Source organism: Pogona vitticeps, chromosome 4 (genome assembly GCF_051106095.1).
Source record: "Pogona vitticeps strain Pit_001003342236 chromosome 4, PviZW2.1, whole genome shotgun sequence".
Taxonomy (NCBI): domain Eukaryota; kingdom Metazoa; phylum Chordata; class Lepidosauria; order Squamata; family Agamidae; genus Pogona; species Pogona vitticeps.
In genome coordinates this window covers 190925956-190945897 of record NC_135786.1, presented here as the reverse complement: position 1 = coordinate 190945897, position 19942 = coordinate 190925956, and the positions used below count along the sequence as shown (strand labels likewise).

General features: G+C 41.2%; 1 long non-coding RNA gene across 1 annotated transcript; it reads right to left on the bottom strand.

The window, feature by feature from the left end:
* Positions 1-3076: 3076 nt before the first annotated feature.
* Positions 3077-18867, bottom strand: LOC144589317 (uncharacterized). The gene is made up of 3 exons (XR_013545371.1): positions 18787-18867; positions 4065-4138; positions 3077-3159 (listed from the first exon to the last, which is right to left on the bottom strand). It is a non-coding gene; the product is annotated as an uncharacterized LOC144589317 (long non-coding RNA).
* Positions 18868-19942: the final 1075 nt, after the last annotated feature.

Below are 19942 nucleotides of genomic sequence, written 5' to 3'. Positions count from 1 at the left end.
AAAGAAAAACAGGATCTGCTGGATCTACAGGTTTTTCAAATGGACTCCAGAGCATGTCTATTATAATTTTCCAGAAGGATAGATTTTTCATAAAATTCTGGGGTGGGGGGAAGGAAGATTGGCAGAATCAGGAAAAAAGACACAAAAATCAACTTCACTTTCCATTATATTCTGCTGGGAAGAATCCAGCAAGGTTGGAATCGATTAAAGATACTGACATGAGAATGCACCCCTTTCAGCCCTGTCCTGTGTAGGATTGCAGCCTTATACTATCTGAAGTGGGAAAGTATGGAGCTGGTGCTCATCAAAGAAATTCACATGCAACTGGTGAAGTATCATTATACTCGGCAGAGAGGCAGGTATGAGGACTTGAGACTCACTATCGAGTCACGCTTAAATCACACCAGTGACTTGACATGCTCAGCTTGGATTTTTTCCCCAATGTCTCTCACTCAACTCTCAACTTGGAACCATCTTTGAATCTCTTGTCAAGTCCTCCCATCACATCCTGGTGGCTGCTTACCTGCTCCTGCCGCCACCGCTGCATGCTGCTGTCTTTGGAAGCTTAGTTTCCTTTCCAGGAGCCAGACCTGCAGCTTCTGGGCATGCTCAGACTTTTGAGTATGCCCAGAAGCGACATACCTTGAAGGGAAGCCCAACCTACCACTTGCTTTTGAGGACAGTGGTGTGCAATAGTGGCAGGAATAATTAGGTGCTGGGGCGGAGGGGGAGTGGTGGTCAGCAGCAGGATCAGGTAGGCAGTAGAGGTGGAGTGGCAAGAGCAGGTAGGCAATGGGAGCAGGTAGGCAATGGTAGGTGCAGTGGTGTGGTGGGAGCATGGTGGGAGCAGGAGCAGGTAGGCACCAGAGGGCAAGAGCCAGGTCCACTGCTTCTGAACATGTACAGAGGCAAGGGCCTGCTCCTGGAAAGGAAGCCAGGCCTGCTACTTCTGAGCATGCACATACACATGTCCCCTCCCAGTGTCTTTCAAAGACTTGGGGCTCAGACTCAAGGCCTGGGACTTGAGACTTTGTACCAAAGACTTGGGACTTGACTCAAGTCTTAGTACCAAAGATTTGGACTTGGACCTGGGACCTGGGTCCAAAGACTTACCAACATTGTAGAGAAGGAACGGTTGTTTAGTGCTGGACAGATAATCACCCCACCCCTGAAAAGTCCCTCCTAGTCAATCAAACTACCAGCGGGACCTGCATATCCACTGTGGATTGGTTCCAAGCACCCCACGGATACTGAAGCCACAGCTGATAGATAGATAGATAGATAGATAGATAGATAGATAGATAGATAGATAGATAGATAGATAGATAGATAGATAGATAGATAGATAGATAGATAGATAGATAGATAGATAGATAGATAGATAGATAGATAGATAGATAGATAGATAGATAGATAGATAGATAGATAGATAGATAGATAGATAGATTGAATTGAATTGAATTGAATTGAATTGAATTGAATTGAATTGAATTGAATTGAATTGAATTGAATTGAATTGGAATCCCTAAACCCCATTTCAGCAAATAATTTCAATCTTTTTCTTGCTCTGAGTGTTCTAGAGGGGTGGGCAGGTGCCAAACATGCAGCATTCTGATTTGAGCTATGGGGTCAGCCTACTTGGGCAAGCTAGACTACAAATTGTAAATGACATCTTCTGCACATCCAACACATATTTTCCCCAAACTACCTAGTCCCAGGTCATGGCCCTTTGTTTTTCCCAGTCATATTCCCTCTGATCTGGAAACATACAAATGCATACATATGTTTAGAGAAACCCAAGAACAAAACAGTTCCAGTTGCCTCTTTGGGGCAGATCTCAATTTGTACAGCAAATATTTGGGTACAGATCAAATGATGCCTGCACACCCCTAGGAAAAAAATAACATGGTACCCTCAGCCTTCCTGAATGAATCTTAGAGAAGAAATCTAGAAGTAGCTATTCAGGGGCAGGGAGACGAGGGAGACACAAGATATGTACCTGTGTCCTCCTTGACATCCCTCTGTTAACATTGTTACATGCATTGATCCTCAGTTTTCCACACTATTAATGAGAGGAAGTACCTGCTCTAATCTTAATGGGATCATACTCTCACTTAAGCAGGTTTTTAGCAGTGCTCCTGGAATTTCAGTTAATGGCTGGGGCTCACAATGCATTTTCCCAGCTTCATTGAGTTCACCAATTTTGTCCCCTGCTGAAAGAGGATGAGGTTGTTACCATTATTCCAGCTTTGGTGATGTCACTGGCATGCAGACTGAACTACTTTATCCTGCTTTGTGTGAGACTACCTGCAATAGACAGGTTAACGAAACAGCCTCCTAAAGATGCCCTGGCCGATCACATCATGCTAAAACAATATATTATAATGTGTGGCAGGGAGATTTGGAAGGCAGGAACTGTCAGTTGAGCTGCCAGATAGGGTTTGGTTCTGTAAACTGGAATCTAGGGCCTTGTTATGAGTTAGGTCAGTTACTGCTGAGCTGAGAGAGAGGCAGGACTAAGGTCAGAGTTCGCTCAGTTGCAGAAACAATACCACAAAGGGCCTGGTGATGTTCTAGAAAGTAAAAATAAAAACAGACAGCCCATTCTAAGAAATAGTTGTTAGTGAGCACTACAATTTATTGGTTAAAAGACCGCAGTGGTATCAGTACAGTTTGAATCACCTGTTAACCAATACACTGAATCTTTATACCTATTGTGAAATAAGGGCTCTGCCTTTAAACAGAGAAATGGCTACACTACACCTCTCACTGGCTGAAATACAGTAGTAAGTTGCAACTTGAGTAGGCTCATTGAATCAATGAAACTTACAGAGGAGTTGACTCACAAATTTCCCTCTGATTCAATGGGGAGCTATTACATTTAGCAAACTTCTGTTCTGGTTCCAGAATCTGTCTCAGATTATGTTTCTAGACATGCAAGGGACAATCCATTTAAAGGACTCATTTCAATATTAATTATTATTATTATTAGTGCCAGGCGATGTATTCTGCCACCATCAGTATAGCAATTATTGTTCACCACACAATACACAGGTAACTGGTAAATTTTTTAGCCCACCTGCTTTTGGTCATGTCAGCAACCTCCCGTCTTTAGTGAGGGACTGTCACACTACCTCTGAAAACTGCTCAAGATGTCAACTAGGAGAGAATGGTGAGATCACAGACCTATCCTCAAACACTTGTTATCAATTATCAATTTGCTTCTATGCTCCATTCAAGATGATGGGTTCAATTTTTAATGCAGAGTTTGGGTCCTGGATGTTTCAAGGAGCACCTTTTCATACAGAAAAGGTGCTCCTTGAAACATCCAGGACCCAAACCCTGCATTAAAAATTGCCAGTAAGGCTCTGCTCTAGCTTCCAATTTTTCTTCCATTAAACTGCAGCTTATCAAGACCAATGTCTTCTCTGATCTTGGGGCTATGTAATTCTCATTCCTATGAAACTTTAGTTGCCTCCTTCTCTAACCTTTTTTTCAGAAGGAGGCCAAGACATACTTATTCCACCAAACATTTAGAATCAGAAATCATTTTGTTATGAACCTCTGAAGTTTTTATTATTGATTTACTTATTTATATTTATTTATTATATTTATAGCCCCCCCATCTAGTCATATAGACTTTTACATTAGTTTTACATTGGTTAGAAACATGTTTAACATTTCAGATTCTTTAAAAATATTTTTATATACTTGATTATATACGTATACCTTCTTTTGAAAGCAAGTCAAAAGATGGTTTAGTCATACTTGGTTGGGTTCCAGACTTAATCATGCTCAGTGTACACCCACTGACAATGGGGCCGTTAATCATGACTAACCTAAGTCCCATTGATTTCAGTCTGCTCTAAGCCATACTAATTCTGGATCTCACTGCAAATAAATCAATAAAATACACAAAGCATCTCATTTGCAAACACATTCCTGCAATCCTGTGGCTATATCTCTTTAGTCAGAACAAATAAACTCAACAAAGCCTATACGGTTCTCTCCTGTACATGCCATATAATGTACTCCACGTTAACTACAGGCTAGTTAATACTTACATTGCATTAATTCTCTGAAATGCATGCAGCTCCAAGTTTCTTTGAATACTTACTCCAAATCAATGTCTCATTCCCTTTTGAAGACATAAATATGTTTCTTTGTGAGCAAAGAACGTCATACCTTCAAAGGTCTGCATTATCAAACAGTTTATTTTTTTCGTCAGCAGTAATCAGTTTCTGATTTTTTTAAAAATCCAACTATGGTTCTCATGGTGTAGTAAATGACATTAGGCTTTTGTAAATTCTTGCAGAATATAACAGATCATTGGTTTTATAACACAGTCACTGTTTTTGCATTCTGATGAGATTATTAGATGCAGCCTTGAATACAACTTCCTTGAATACTGTTAGTTTAAAAAAAAGTTTACTAAATGGTATCTTGTCAACTGTATCTGAAAATCATCATAGTTCTCTTATTCTCCCCTTCTTGTGAGGGGTTTGTTTTTTGTGTGTTGTTTTGTTTTGTTTTTGTTTTTTGTAAACTGATGAGTTCTACCACCATGAGGTTATAAAATTGTATTCTGATCTGTATTTAGGTTGTTCTTAATATGTTTGTTAAAATACGCATAGGGCCAGGAAGGGAGTGAATGTGAGTAAATATGATATCCATTTCAGGAGTTACTGTTATGTCACCTCCAATTTGTGGTGACCCTATGGATGAGCGATCTCCAAAATGTACTGTGTTTAACTGCCCTGCTCAGCTCTTGCAAACTTAAGACTGTGGCTTTCTTTAGAGAGTCAACTCATCTTGTATTTGGTGTTCCTCTTTTCCTGCTGCCTTCTACCTTTGATGCCATTGTTGACTTTTCCAGTAAATCCTGCCTCTCATGATGTGCCCAAAGTATGACACCCTCAGTTTCATTATTTTTGCCTCCAGAGATAGATTAGTCTTTATTTGCTCTAGAATCCACTTGCTCATCTTTCTGGCAGTCCAAGGTATTCACAAAGCTCTCTGCCAGCAATACATTTCAAACAAATCATTTCTTCTCCTGTCAGCTTTCCTAACTACCCAGCTTTCATACCCATGGTGATCAAAACTACAAGAGTGTGGATGCTCTTCATCTTGGTCTCCAGTGAAACATTCTTACACATGATTATCTTTTCTAATTCTTTCATTGCTACCCTTCCAAGTCTCAATTTGTTCTGATTTCTTGGCTGCAATCTCCATTTGTACAGTATTGATAATTGAACCAAGGTATATAAAATCTAACTATTTCAATTTCTTTATTGACAACAATAAAGATGTGTAGTTCTTCTGTGATCATGACTTTGATCTTCTTAACATTCAACTGCAGTCCTGTTTTGGCACTCTTTTCTTTTCCTTTTGCTAAAAGTCATTGCTGCTCTTTGCCACTAAGATGGTGTCATCTGCATATCTTAAATTACTGATGTTTCTTTCACCAATTTTCACTCTCACTTCCTCTGAGTCTAAACCAGCTTTCCACATATGTTCCACATGCAGACTGAACATATGGGGAGATAAAATGCATCCTTGTCTAACACCTTTGCCTATAGGAAACCATTTATATATATGGTGGTGCCTCGCTTAGCGACGGAAAAAACATTGCTAAGCGAAAACATCGCTAAGTGAAATTAAAAAGCCCATAGAAATACATTAAAACGTGATTAATGCGTTCCTATGGGCTTAAAACCTCACCTTTAAGCGAAAATCCTCCATAGCGCCGCCATTTTCCCTGCCTCTTAAGCGAGGCCATTTTGTTTTCCCAGCGGCCATTTTGAAACCACCGATCAGCTGTTAAAAAAGGGTCACTTTGCCATGATCGCTTCCCCGTGATCATCGCAAAGCGAAAAACCCCATAGGGACCATCACAAAGCGATTGCAAAAACTCCATCACTAAGCGATTTCGTCGCTCTATGGAGCAATCGCTATACGAGGCACCACTGTATATCAGTTTAATATATAACCTTCTGAAATCCCTTTGGCCACTCAGACATCAGCTCCATGCATAAGGCTCTTGCCATGTATCAGAAAATGGTCTTCAGGTGATTAACTCCACACCCTACATTACGGAGATCCCATCGTTGGAAGCTTAAAACATGTCAGGTGTTCCAAGATGTGATTCAGGGAGTTATTCATGACTGAGCACTGATATCATCATCATCATCATCATCATCATCATCATCATCAACAACAACAACAACAACAACAACAACAACAACAACAACAACTGCTGGATAGCTTGGTAGTTAAGGTCTCTGATGTTGGGAGTTGAATTCCCCACTATGCCCCTCCTTGCAGAGGCTGGACTTGATGATCCATAGGGTCCCTTCCAGCTCTGCAGTTCTGATATTATTATTATTATTATCATCTTAGAACTGCAGAGCTAGAAGGGACTCTATAGAGCATCAAGTTCAGCCTCTGCCCAGGAGGTATGGTAGTAAATTGAACTCTCAACCCCTGGCTCCACAGTAGACATGGGCATGAATTTAAAAAAGACTCACCAAATTAATTCAAAAATTGCTAATTCATCAATTCATATTCATACAAATCAATGCCCCTAATGAATACAACTCAATGAATTTCTAATAACTGATTCATTGATTTATTTGAATATAAAATGCCCCCCACTGCAACTAGAGACACCAAAAGCACAAAAAAGCTTCCGCTGACTCTTCTCTACAACCCCTTCAAGTTTGGTTCAGATTAGTTCAGGTGTCTGAGTTAGATAACAACAAAGAGAGCCCCCAGGAAAATATCTCACTTGTCTTGAAAATCCCATTCAGCTTTGTTGGTGTAAATTAGCAGAGTTTTTGTTCCGTCGAGGCGATCCAATTGAATGACACAGACAAAGACAGCTTCTTCTGACACCAAGTGTATTTACAGTATATACAGAAGTTCAGCAGTACAAACTGACAGCATGACATTCATTAGAAGAGATCCTACATCTTCTATCCCCACAGTTATACACATGCACATTTACATACAGCCAATCAGTGTGGACATTGCATTATCCCAGACTGGATGATTCAGCATTTTGCACACCTGCCAATTATGGATGCTGATTATCATAGGCCTTGTTCGGCCTCAGTGTGGAAATTATCCTTGACATCCCTCCTAATTTACACCTGAGCAGAACGTATTCCCAGTTCTTCAGTTAGTTCTCGGTGTCTTTGCACTGCTACATTCTTTTCTGGTTCACAATACTGCAGTTGAATTAGTTTTTCTTTTACTGCGTCTCTAACATTGTGATATTTAATATCAATGTGCTTGCTTCTGCTTCTCATTTTTTCAGTGGTTGCCATCTGTATACATATGGTGTTGTCCTCAAACACTGTTATGGCCTGATCCACTTTAACTTTCAGATCTATAAGCAATTGCTTATACCACACCAGCTCTGAACACACTTCTGAAAGCAGCAAACTCTGCCTCAGCAGTGGGTGTGACAAAGGAACTTTGCTTCCTTGATTTCCATCCTGCCAATGTCTCAGCAAACTTTATTGTGAAACCTGATACTGATTTCCTGCCAGTTATGTTGTTGGCCCAATCACTATCTACATAAACTTTTAATTTTAAATCACTAGAGGGTTGTATTAACAAACATGTGTCAAGGGTACCTTTTAGGTATCTAAATATTCTTTTCACACCCAACCAGTGTTTTTGTGTAGGTTTTGAAGTATGCCTACTCAGAATATTAACTTCTACAACAATATCTGGTCTTATCCAGTTGGCTAGATATTGTAAATTTCCAATTGCTGATTGGTACACTTCTTGTTCTTCAAACTCTTTGCTTTAATCCTCTGACTTTTGAAAATCTACTGTCAAGGGTGTCTGTACACCTTTGCAGTCCTGCATGTTGTATTTTATTAGCATTTCCTCTATATTTAATCTCTGATTTAGGACATAACTATTGTCTTTTTTCTGAATTTGAACACTTCAAAGATTCTGCCTTTACTATTGGGGAAAAAACCTCATCATAATGTACATTTTTTTCTTTTTGTATTCCTGAGCCACAAGTCTGGCTTTGTACCTATATTCCCCATTGATCTGCATTTTTCTTTTGTAGACCCATTTGCTTCCAATTGCTTTATGTTCTGGTGGCAATGTGGTTTTTGTGAACTCTCCATGGTCATCCATGGATTATAGCTCTTCTTTCATAGCTTGTTGCCATTTCATTTTCTCTGCCTCAGGCAGAAGCAACACATCTTCATAATTCTTAGGTTCATGGAACGCGTGACAAACTGTTATTTCCCCCACACCAAACCTCAATGGAGGTACTCCTTTGTTAGATCTTTCTGACCTTCTGGGAACTTCTGGTTCTTCTTTAACAGGTTGACTCTCTGCCTCACTACATTCCCCATCCTCCTCCTCTGATCTACTGGGACTTGAGCTTCCTTCAGCCTCTTGCTTTGGAACCACCTCTATTTCCTGAGATTTTTCACCATTATTTATGGGTATGAACACTTCTGAGTTTGCATGAACCTTGTCCCAATTTTCATGTTCACAGAAATTGGCTGATCTGGAAATAACCACATTTCTATTTCCATCTAAGAATCTATATGCTTTAGACCCTTTTTCATAACCTAGAAACCTTACTTTATTGGCTTTTGGTCTCCCTTTTTTCCTTGTTTCTTTTGGAATGTGCACCCAGGCACTGCATCCAAACACTCTCATATATTGCAGGGAAGGTTCTTTGCCATATAACATGAAATATGGGGTCTGTTCTATGGCTGAAGACCAAATTCTATTAACTAAATTGGGGTCTCTACTTAAGAACTTAATCCGTATTGGAAGGTGGTTCTCAAGTTGAAAAGTTCTTATGTTGAATCTGCATTTCCCATAGGAATGCATTGAAAACCATTTAATCCGTATCTGCTCTTTTCCGTCCATAGAAACTACAGTGGAACCTCTACTTAAGAACTTAATCCGTTTTGGAATGGTGTTCTTAAGTTGAAACGTTCTTAAGTTGAAGCAAAATTTTCCATAGGAATGGAGTGAAAACCAATTAATCCGTTCTGGCTGTTTTTTTGTTATGTAGAGGTGCGTTCGTACATTGAAGCATTAGTTCCCATAGGAACTAATGCAAAGCTGGTTAATACGTACTCTACCACTAGGGGGAGAATTTTTTTTTTTAACCTAAGATGACCTAAGGTTAAAAAAAGAGCAGGAAAGTTTTTTTTTTCCTGTTCTTATCTTGGATTTCTGTTCTCAAGTAGAAGCAAAATTTAGCAAATGGAGCTGTTCTTAAGTTGGATTGTTCTTAAGTAGGGACGTTCTTAAGTAGAGACCCCACTGTATGTAGTTCACCATCTGAAACGCCTCTCCCCAGTACAATTTACTCATGTTAACATCTGCTAACAGGGCGTCTTGCATGGCTTGCAGGACTCCATTCCTGCGTTCTACTACATCATTTTAAAATGGAGAATAGGGACTTGTTTTTCTGTGATGTATCCCTATCTTTGTCAGCCACATCTGGATCTTTCAAGACATGAATTCAGACCCTCTGTCTGCCTGCAGCTGCCCACTTTTTGGCCATAATGTTTTTCCACAAAGTTCACCCATCCCCTGAAATGACCAAACACTTCTGCCTTATTTTTCATCAGAAAGCAGAATGAGAAACGTATGTGGTCATCAATCAAGACTAAAACATATTTAGCTCCTCCCATAGATGGCACTAGAGGCCTTATTATATCTGCATGGACCAACTGGAAAGGCCTCTGTGGCTGCCTGTTACTTTCCTTGCTTATTCTTTGGACCTTTGATTTTGCAACTTTGCATACATTGCAATCCAGAAAATTCTTACAGGGTTTCATTTTCAAACCTTTTGCCATCTTTTGCATTTTTTCTACCACCCTGAAATTAGCATGACCCAGTCTCCTATGCATCAAATGAGCAGACTGGTCATGTGGTGGTGTGTTTTTGACTATGGCATGTGTTACTTCGTTTTTGTGTTCTTCTCTTCAATTCATATAAATGATTTTCAAGTTTTGCTGTGGCACACACTTAATTACACATGTGCTATCAGCAAATGTAACTTGCAACCCCTCCTTGTCCAAACATGAGACACTTAGGATATTACAGTCTAAATAGGGCACAAGCAAAACACCATGTAGTTCCCTTTCCAAACCTGGAATGTAAATTGTTCCCTCTCCCGTTACTGACAATTTCTCTCCATTCGCCAAGCTCACATAGCTGTGTTTCAAAGCACCCAGGGAAGAAAACAGGTCTGATTTATGAGTTAAATGACAAACAGCTCCACTGTCAAGAATCCAGGTGTCGACCGTGGAGTCCTTATCAGAAGCATGTACAAGAGAAATCCTCCCTTGCTTCTTGCCTATGCTTCTCCAGCTAGTTTCTTTTTCTCTGCAGTTCCTTTGCAAATGCTTTTCCGATCCGCACTTGAAACAGTGTCTTACAGCAAGAGCCTTTCCCATCTGTTCTCCATTGCTCCTGGAAGCAGCTCTCCTCTGCTTTGGGATGTCATCTCTCATTCTGACTTGGGACCTCTCATTCCTTTTTTCTTCTTCCTTCAACAATCTGCCTGTCAGATACTCCATGTTTAAGTCTCTTTCTGGTATGGATTCAAGGCTTCTTACTAGCACATCGTAGTCTTCTGGAAGACTGCTCAGGATCACATACACTTCATGATTCTCTGTGAACTGCTTGCCCCTCTGCTCAAGCTCCACAAACAGATTTCTCATCTGCTGTAAGTGTTCTGACATGCTCCCATCATGGCCAAGCCTTGCTCTGTATAATTTATGTGTCAGAGCAACTTTGCTGCCAACAGAGACCCGAACATAGACACAGTGCAGAGCTTGCCAGCACTGCCTAGCTGAGGTCAGTCCATGCACATGTATTAATTGTAAATGGATCTGATGGCCACCTAAAGGCAGCCTATATTTGGCCTAGTGGCTAGTACAATATTCCAGCTTGTTCTAGGACTACTCTATTTGGAACTTTGTCCTACCAAGTGATACCAAAAATGCATTAGAGGCAACGCATAGTGAGATCTGAAGGCCTTAGGAATGGACTGCAACAGATGGGAAACCCTAACATCTGAGCATTTAGCCTGGAGGCAGGCGTTGCATCATGGCCTCTCCCAATTTGAAGAGACTCTTGTCGAGCAGGCCGAGGCAAAGAGGCAGTCACAAAAGCAACAAAATCAGAGAGCTGGACAGGTTGCATTTGTCTTCAGTGTGGAAGGGATTGTCACTGTCGAATTGGCCTTCTCAGCCACACTAGATGCTGTTCCAAGTCCTCCATACAGAGCACGTTACCATAGTCTTTCGAGACTGAAAGATGCCTGCCTGCCTGCCTGCCTGCCTGCCTGCCTGCCTGCCTGCCTGCCTGCCTGCCTGCCTGCCTGCCTGCCTGCCTGCCTAACTAACTAACTAACTAACTAACTAACTAACTAACTAACTAACTAACTAACAAGTACAATATAAACCAAAGTATATTCTACTTTGAGTTCTAATTTTTTTTTTTTTAAGAATCATGGTTCTGGCTTGGCAGAAACTCCAAATACCACCATTTAGAGAGTACAAATGAGTCTTCCTCTCCTCTATCTCCTTTACAATCCAGCTTCAGCAATAATTAGTTAAGCTCAAGGCCCAAGGCTGCATTCCAACATACTCATTTGATCCAATTGATCTCAGCCATAGTATTGGACTACAGGAATCCTTGAACACAATGGAAGTCCCTTTTGAATGAACAGGCACAGGACCAGCTTGGCACTGTTGTAGCTCCTGTGGGCATAACATCATGTTACACCCATAAAGCTAAGCAAGAGGATTTTCTCTCTTAAGGCAGGGACGTGGCATGGATACCCATGTACTTGTCTGGTGAGGAAGAGCTGGCAAACATTAGCAAAGTTTTGTAGCACCAAGCAGCAGATAAGATAACTTGGGGACTCAGCCCCCCCAAATTAAAATATTTAAGCAGAATGCTCTTTTCCCTTTGGAAAGAGAGAAATCACTCACAATTTCTATTTGAAAAAAAATTAAAAGTTAATGTCTGTTAGAGATAGAAAAAGTATTCAGATTCCTAGGTCTAACTTGATGACAAATCAGATAGCATCTTAAAAAGCAGAGACATCACCTTGCCAACAAAGGTTCGCATAGTCAAAGCTATGGTTTTTCCAGTAGTGATGTATGGAAGTCAGAGCTGGACCTTAAAGAAGGCTGGCCACTGAAGAATTGATGTTTTTGAATTGTGGTGCTGAAGGAGACTCTTGAGAGTCTCCTGGACTGCAAAGAGAACAAACCTATCCATTTTGAAGGAAATCAACCCTGAGTGCTCACTGGAAGGACAGATCCTGAAGCTGAGGCTCCAATACTTTGGCCATCTCATGAGAAGAAAAGACTCTCTGGAAAAGACACTGATGTTGGGAAAGTGTGAAGGCAAGAGGAGAAGAAGACAACAGAGGATGAGATGGATGGACAGTGTCATTGAAGCTACATGAATCTGACCAAACTCTGGGAGGCAGTGGAAGACAGGGGGACCTGGTGTGCTCTGGTCCATGGGGTCATGAAGAGTTGGACACAACTTAACGACTAAACAATAACAAGGTCTAACTTACTGAGGTGGAGATGTGGGAACCACAGTTTCCTCCTCATTCCCTCATAAGAACACAAGCAAGATATCTCCTGTGTCTACTTCTAAAGAGGCTCAAGAGGGAAATGTGAGAAGGAAGAAAATGACAACAACCACAAGAATATCATTCTAACTTGAAGAGAGGTCAGAGCAGATAAAGTATGAATGAAGAAGTCCTTCACTTTCTGTCTCTCCAGTGTAAACTGAGTTGTTCCCAACCACCTCCAACAATATGTAGTATACTTTTCACATCCGATTGGAAAGGAGCCACTTTACCATTGCATCCCTGCCATCACTTTCTTTCATAGCAAAGCACAGTTCAGATCTACAACTGGTTTCAAGTAGCATCATGTTCTTGAAGTGAGAGGAGTGCCACAAATGACTCTGAGTCACTTGAAGAAGGTAGAAGCTTGGTGAGAGTGATGGGAAATGTAGTGCAGCATATCTGAAGGGAATCATTTTGGGGAAGATCTGGTGAATTTCTACAACATCTTGAGTCGGCAAACTCACTGAAAAAAAACATACACAAGGAAATGCAGCAAAACTAGGTTAAGTACAGTGCTTTTATTTTCTCCTTTTATTCTGTCAGTGCTTTTATTGCTAGGATTGCTTAATGTGAGCATTATGTCTTGCATCAAGTGTGAAGAAAGAAAAAAGAAACATTTCCAACAACCGTGTTACCAAGATCTTTTTAAAATGTTTTTTGAAAAACTTTGATAGTGAATGTTAAACAGAATATGGTTCTTAGCTGAGGAATTTGTTCCTGAGTTCCAAAACTGTACTGAGCCCCCAGTCCATCAGTATAAAATTTTTACTCCTAGTTGCCCCTTTCATCTTAGCTCTCTTCACTATTGCAGTATAATTTATTCCTCTGTGTGTGTGTGTGTGTGTGTGTGTGTGTGTGTGTGTGCGCGCGTGTGTGTGTGTGCGCGTGCGTGTGTGCGTGTATGTGTGTGTTTGTGTGACTAAACTATGGCTGAATGTGCTAAATCCAACTGTTGGTCCCAAATAGAGTAGTCTCATTGATTCAACAAGACTTTGGCAACTCAACATTTACATATGTCCCATTGATTCAAGGGATCTACAGTAGTTGGTTTGGACAATTGGATTTAGCCTGTAAACTCTTGCCAATCTATCTTCTACCAAGCCCTTCTTTGAAGGCTTAACCTGGTGGGGGGGTATTAAAAAAAGAGAGAATGACAAAGACATATGGTACATTACCAATTATCTGTTTACTTACTAATGTAGAAGCATTATGAAGGAACAGGAGCAAACACAACAGAGGCCAGATGTGCTACTCCCCAAACATCATCAATTTAGAATAATGACATTTTGAGCCCTCTCCCAAATCACATTGCAAACTACTTTGCTACAAATCTCCCTGTCCATCTCTTCAGAAACCAGTTTTATCCTTCTTCCCCACTGGAGGTAACATGGCTCTCCTTGCCTAAGTGGCTTAAGAGCCTATTTATTCATTGTCTGCCCACCATCTATCTGTGACTAGCCTGCATGGGATCCCCAGGCATATGAATGTAACCCAGTCATATGCATATAGAGATCTTCCTCCACCAGTACAATAATAATGTACAGGTAAGAAATGCAGATGCAGGATTTTCAAGTATCTTTCATAATATGGCTGTCAGCAGAAGGAAGATCCCACAGTACTTTGTGGCTTGGATGGTGGTTATTACAACCGCAGCTACTTCCCATTCTTATACAAGAATGCATAATTATTTTCAAAGAATAAATGTATAAAATGATGAGAAGCCATTACTGTAACACAGTTATAAAATGCTAACTGGTGATGTATTTAATCCCAGAGATGCTTGACATTCAAAGAGTGCGAAAGGTACAGCGGAGCATTTGTATGGGCCATCTGGAGATGTACACCAGACCTCACACTTGACAAGGAAGTGGCATTAAACTGGAATTTCTGATTCCAAGACCTAAATATGCATCAATCTCAGCCCTGGTTTTAATTGATTCCTAATAAGCAGAATTTTGGCAAAGTGCAACATGCTGTTGTCTGTGAAATGCCTCTCTTGTTACAGTATCATAAATTTATTTTAATTATTTACACACATTATCCTGTGATGGCAATCACATATATGACAAAAGGAATGTATGATTTTGTTTCAAGAAAAATAATGTTCCAGCTGACAACATCCAGCAAAGCAATCCATGGCTGAAAACCTTTATTTTATTTTTCACTTCCCCAACCTGATCTCCTCCAGTTATACTGGATGACAGTGTCCTGAAGATGCTTGGATTATAGGAGCTGCAATCTAATACGTCTGAAGTGCACCACTATGGGAAAGGCAACTTTATTCTCCGAGATATTACAGGGCAGTAACTTGAGATTTAGAAACAGCAAATATATTTGTTTTCTTCTCAATAACTTTTTACTTTTCTCTGTGTGCAATTTATCCTCACTTTTTTATCATGCAGATATTCTGACAATGAAACCTATTACTGCAAAAAAGATGCCCAGAATAAGCATTCCAAAAATGAAAACTATTGCAGCAAGTGAGAATGTAATTAAAACTGAACAACGCGTTACTTGCAAGGACTCATCTACCCCACCTTTCCCATGATGTATTGTGACATCTGGGGTTCCCCTTCTACTGCTATGATGCACCTTTTTTTCATCTCTCCACTGAGTACAGAGGTAGCCAGCCAAACCCAAATATAATATCCCTAAGTATTACAAGAGCCAATTGGGTTTTATTAAGTGCCTTTGTTTTTTAACAAAAGCACCAAATTCACAGTGGAAGCCTGTACAAGTCTACTCACAAGTAAGCCTTACTGACTTCAATGCTAATTACTTCCACATGAAGCCACTTAAGATTGAAGCCACAGAGAATAAAAAGACAAGTCTGCCAAATGGACATACCTGTAACTCCAAATCGATACAACAGATAATCTCTGCCATTTTTATACATTTGCTGAGTTAACCTTTTCATGTGCTTGAGTTATAGGGAGTTAATGTGACTTGGTTTAATACTAAGAACAAAGCATCTCCTAGCATTGTTGCCCTTAGTTGGAGAAGTATTTTATCTTTCACCCTCATGAATGTTGTGTTCTGGGCTGAATTGCTTGCCAATATGTAGTCCCATTCCAGTTACAGGTATTTGGATGAAGGTGCCTGAATTGAGAATGCTCCCCATATTACTTCTGTTTTGGTGGCAGTGCCACAAATACAATGTATGTTAGTCTGTGCAGGCATGCAAAACAAAAAACAAAAAAAAATTTTAAGAGAGAAAAACTCTTGTAGTCTTAAAGACTAACTGCTAGATTTTAATGTGAGCTTTTGTAGATCAAGGCCACTCTCTCAGATACGGGAAGTCCCTGCCCTGCTCTCCCCCCCGAAGCCCTGCACCACTACTGCCAGAGCTGGTGTAAAAAGAAGGCTCATGAGCTGCGATGTCAGACTTTGCACTCTCTTTTTTCCAAATGGCACCATGCATCTGCCCACTGGCTCCCTACTGAATCCCTTCTCCATATTTCTGACATTTTGGTGTACTAGTTTTGTGCAACAACATCTCATATAAAACTGCCTTTTCTCTGAGCCAGTGAACCTCGATTTCCAGCTAGGAATGAATGGAGATGAGTGCCCAAGCTTGAAAGCCATCAGCACAAACAAAAATCAAAACTTTTCCTCCTATAACAGTGCTTTGGCTAAGATTTGTTTCCCCATCCGGGCAGGCATGACAATTCGCTAGGTTTCAGCAGGTGCCCTGAGGCCGGGAAATCCTCTGTGGAATAACTGTGTCAAATTTGTTTCAAGTGGATGTTTTCTACCTTTTCTGCCTAATATGTCAACCCTTGTCAGTCTACCATTACCTATCATTCCATGCACATGGACCTACTCTTTACCTCTGCCTGTGTCCTCATGAACCCAAGTACCTCTTTTTATAGCTATAATGGTTGAGGTGTGCTTTCTCCTCCTTACTATGGACCACTCTCTTAAACTGTCTTTCCTAGCAAACCAATACTACGATCTTCAACCAAGCAATATTCACCCACTGTATGTCTGCAATGTCCATTTAAAATGTGTGAAGAATCTGCCTGATTGGCCATAAGTGTGTATGTCCTGTGAAAAGGAGAGTGCAGATTTATTTCAATTCCTTGAATTTATTACCAAACCACACAATGTGCACAAATGTGGCCAGGCCATTGCCAAGTGACAGAGAATAAATGAACAGCTTGGATCTTTTCATCAGCTTCCCACAGAGGGTTGATATTATTCAGGAATAAAAACAAGAGGTGCTCTGGGCCTCTGGGCCCTTTCTGCTGCTAAAAAAGCAAGCACTATCATGGAAGGTACTTTATTGCAAATCACAGCCAAGAAGTTGGCCCTGGCAAAATTGTGGAGAGCCGCAGTTACCCTCTTTGCTTAGTTGGTGCTGCTGATGGCAACAAGAGAGGAGACTAGAACCCTGCTTAGCCGAGCCTGCACTGAGTATTTTACTTTCCTGACAATTAATCTGGAAATCTTCCTAAGTTATACATCTGCTCATCTAATTAACACACTGCAGGATAATGCTAAGATGGACTGAATAGAGGATCATTTGTTCTTTCTCTCTTTTACTTGCATCTCCCTTAAAGCTTTGGGAGATTCCCTTGCCTTTGCCAACAAGGGTTTGGCTTTGAAAAAGGCAGGCAGATGTGTACCTCTCCACCAGACATATAGCTGTGTAATTGCTCTGCACCATTAGTACCCTACCTGTGTAACATGGCACTGAGATGGTTTATTGTTGCTAATAGTTCAACACTCCGCATCAGGCCTGGTTTTCTGTTCTATTCAGCTGCTTCGGCTTCTCCGATGTTTCTCACTTGTACTTCATTCATTCTTTGTCATTCTGAAGCCTCTGCTTTGGTACAATAGTGGCCTTGGGGACTACACCATTCAAGCAGACAGTTGGCAGATTTCAACCACATTTGGGTCCCACAAGGATTTGCTTTGAGGGGAGGGCATGGCTGGATATCATAACTATTTACATTTCTGTATACTTCAGGAATGTAATCTGTACACATCAGAATCATAATTTTGCCTGCACCCACCACTATATCATAAAATGGATCCTGGAATATACACACTGCATTATCCATGGCATTTGTATGCTTCTCTCTTCATTTTTCTAATTCATGGAAGCATACCTTAATGTAGTGATGGGGTCTCCCATTATGAACCTTTATTCCTAGCAGGGGCACCCAAAGTAAAATGCTCACAGCTGAGGCACCAGACTAAGATGCATCCACCTTCTTCAAGAGCAATGGCCACACCAAAAGAACAAGTGGGTAGTTCTAATGGTGATGGGCAGAGAAACCTCTGGAAGGTAGCTACTGAGCAGCAGCAGGAGCAGAAGGTGATGCTTCCAGAGGATCTTTCACAGACAATGGCAGTGACACTTAGGCTAACTTTTGTTAATACTGTGCAGGAAAAGGCAACGGCAAACCATTGCTGAACCTTTCTTGCCTTGAAAATCCTATGATTAAAAAGTCCAAAATGAAGCAAGATAAGACTGGAAGTACTGGAAGATGAGACCCCCAGGTTGGAAAGCACTCAGCTACTGGGGAAAAACAAATGACAAGTGCGAATACTACTGTCACTAATGATACAACTACAGTGGGGGCTTGACTTGAAAACTTAATCCATACTGGAAGGCGGTACTACCTCTATGCACTATATAAACAGACAAGGAGGAACCCAATCCTTACCCCTCCTTTGTCTAACCATGCAGTTCTGGGAGTGGTGCCGTGCCCATGTATCTTCCCACAAGCAATCCATATTTTGTCGCAAGACAAGTACCTTGTGGACCATCTGAGCAGACTCCCCACCATGATGCACAAATGGCCCCTAAACGAAATGGTATTTGGGACATTTATCGTCAATGGGGCCGGCCCACCATAGACCTCTTTGTGTCCCATCTCAACACCAAGTGCCAAAGGTACTGCTCCAGAGCAAGAATAGACGCTTCATCCCTTGGAGATGCATTTCTCATACCATGGTCCAGGGAACTCACCTGTTTCCTCCCATACCAATACTGCTCAGAATGGTGACCAGGCACATTCAAAACCAAATGGATGCAATTCTCATCGCCCCTTGGTGGCCATGACAACCGTGGTTTGCTCACCTCAGAGAAATAACGAAGGAGATGTTCCACTTACCTCCAATAGCATCACTCCTCTCGCAACACAAAGGGACTCTTCTCTATCCCGATGTCCAGTCTCTTCGCCTGATGGCATGGGGGATAAACCCCAATTCCGTGTGGTCCCAGACCATGCTCGGAAACCATCTACTTCTCGCCTATATGATAATAAGTGGAAATCTTTCACTAAATTCACTCATTCCAAGGGACTTACTCCAATCCCAGCCTCCCCCTCGACCATACTTACCTTCATACTGCATCTCTTTAATCTTGGACTTGCACATTCAACTATTAAGGTATACATCTCAGCTATTGTTGCTCACTCTCCATTCTGGTTCTGCTAAACTCTCTCTCATCCTACAGTCAAAAGGTTTCTAAAGGGCTTGCAGAACATCAGACCACCCTCTCAACAACCTGTATCACAATGGTCGCTTTGACTGGTACTTGAAGCACTTACTAAGCTGCCTTTAGAACCAATGGCAACTTGTAATGAGAAGTTACTTTCCCTTAAGACTGCCTTTCTTGTGGCCATAACCTCCGCTAGACATGCTAGTGAACTCTCAGCTCTACGACTGGACTCTCCATACCTACAGGTCCATCCCGACAAAATCACTCTGTGTACCTCAGCGTCTCTTTCCTTCCCAAGGTGGTGTCGGATTTCCACCTCAACCAGCCTGTTGTACTAACGACACTGTTTCCTTCACCATCCACACAACTTGAGTGTACGCTCCATACCCTGGACATTAAGAGAGCTCTTGCCTTCTATCTTGACAAAACGAGGCACTTTTGACGTTCTCCACATCCCTTTCTCTGCTATCATGGACCCAATAAGGATAACCCTACCTCTCCACAAACCATATCAAGGTGGATAGTACAATCAATACAGTTGGCATATCAGCTTGTGGGCAAGCTGATACCGGAACGCTTGAAGGCTCACTCTACTCGACCAGTCTCTACTTCAACCGATCTGCACAGAGGCGTTCAGATACAGTATGAGATATCTGCAAAGCGGCTACATGGTCCAATCCCCTGATGTTTGTGAAGCATTATTGCCTCGATATCAGGGTCAAGAATGATGCTGCATTTGGAAGAGCAATCCTGTCATCTCTGCTAACGTGACAGCCCTCCATCCGGTGAGTACAACTTGCTAATCAATCACCCATTTGTCTGCATTC